The 1,934-nt window shown below is 43.6% G+C and overlaps 1 non-coding gene across 1 annotated transcript; it reads right to left on the bottom strand.

Moving 5' to 3' along the window:
* Nucleotides 1-406: 406 nt before the first annotated feature.
* Nucleotides 407-521, bottom strand: LOC140731294 (U5 spliceosomal RNA). Its single transcript, XR_012099771.1, has one exon. It is a non-coding gene; the product is annotated as a U5 spliceosomal RNA (small nuclear RNA).
* Nucleotides 522-1,934: the final 1,413 nt, after the last annotated feature.

The raw sequence follows: 1,934 nt of genomic DNA, 5'->3' as shown, positions 1-1,934 counted from the left end.
TTAATATTATTTTGTCTTTTTCTTCTATATTATGTATTGCATTGAACTGCTGCTGCTAAATTAACAAATTTCACGATATATGCTGGTGATAATAATCCTGATTCTGATAAACGCAAGAGAGATTGCAGGTACTGGAATTCCAGAGCAACACACACACAAAATGCTAGAGGAACTCAGCATGTCACAGAGCATCCAGGAAACTGAATAATTGAAGGGGGCCGAGAAACCCTTCAACCGGACCCGAGAAATTCACCCATTTAAATTTCTCATTGCCGGTACACGGAGCCAAAGAATTTACACCGCTCTGTGTAGGGAGAAGCCACACTGACATGGATAGTATAGATGTATCAATGTACTGCTACCAAGTAGGCAGGTCAGTTCTCAGTTCTATTTTTTGTTGTAAACAAGCCCCGCACGGAGCAGGGCATCAAAAAATTGGTTAAAACTCTGAGTGTTCCTCTCCACGGAAATCTTTAGTAAAAGGCGAAAGATTTATACGATCTGAAGAGAAACCAGAGTGTACTGAAAACAAGCCGTCAGATAGGCTCAGGTCACACTCCGATTACCACTTTAAAATCACAGTGAGCGGCCTTAATCATGACATTAATGCAGCGGAAATCTCTTTAATATAAAAGTATATTACAATTAAAAACTAAGGGCATTTAACTATGGACAATAAATCCCAAATTCCTGTGTCTCGATGCAAAGCATTCTGGGTATGTAAATAGCTGGGCGGGACTTCTGATGGACCAGTAGCGCGAAGGATTGGAAGAGTTCAAAGTTCGAAGTAAATTTGTTGTCGAAGTATGTGTCTGTTAACAATTTGCTACTTTGCAGGGGAGTACTTCAGTTGTAACCTTGCTACAATATTTTTTTTTGGAAGTTCTGGCATTTGTAGTTGATTTCCAGCCACTACATAAACAATTGCGAAGAGGTGTGGGAGCGACTCGACTCGTTGACAGTGAACTGTGTACAGGTTTAATCCCCTCCTTCCCCCACCATCAAGTTCCCACTGGAGAACTGCTAACTCAGCTGTTCAGGTGAAGAAGAGCAGAGAGCCTCGCTCATTTGGAGATCTGGATTAACAAGTGGACAGGCCAAGATCGTGCTGAAAGTCAATGAGAGGGAAAGGTTGACGACCGACCCGCTTTTATTTGCAATTTAGAAATTGTAGTTGTACGTTTAAGCAGGACGAGCTAGGGTATGCCATAACTGTTCCAATTGCAAGCAGGACGGCAGCAGACCAATTGCAGTTCGTGGGGACACAAGCTCCCTCTGCAAGTCCTGCCCCAAGTGCACAGGTAGTAAGAGAAGATGCCAAATCCTGCAGGAAGGAGAATACCTCCTCTGCCTCAGTCAAGGCTCCTGTTGAGAATGAGCTGAGGCAAAAGAAAGGAAGGTCAGCCACTTCAGGCTGCTCGTAAGAAATAGGAGCAGAATTGGGCCATTTGGCCTGTCAAATTTGTTCCGCCATTCAATCATGGCTGATCCTTTATTCCCTCTCCTCAGCCCCACTCCCTGGCCTTCTCCCCATAACCTTTGATGCCGTGTCCAATCAAGAACCTATCAATCTCTGCCTTAAATACACCCAACAATCTGGCCTCCACAGCTGCCTGTGGTAATAAATTCCACAAATTCACCACCATCTGGCTAAAGAATTTTCTCTGCATCTCTGTTTTAAATGGATGTTCCTCTGTTCTGAGACTGCCCTCTTGTCCGAGACTCCCCCACCAAGAGAAACATCCTTTCCACATCTACTCTATCTAGGCCTTTCATCATTTGTAAGGTTTCAGTAAAAAAAACCCTAATCTTTCTAAATTCCGGCAAGTACAGACCCAGAGCTATCAAACGTACCTCATAGGATAATCCTTTCATTTCCGGAATCATCCTTGTGAACTTCTCCAATGCCAGCATTGATAGATGAGGAGCCCAAA

This window comes from Hemitrygon akajei, chromosome 7 (assembly GCF_048418815.1).
Source record: "Hemitrygon akajei chromosome 7, sHemAka1.3, whole genome shotgun sequence".
NCBI classification, from domain to species: Eukaryota; Metazoa; Chordata; class Chondrichthyes; order Myliobatiformes; family Dasyatidae; genus Hemitrygon; species Hemitrygon akajei.
This window is presented reverse-complemented; position numbering and strand designations above follow the sequence as displayed.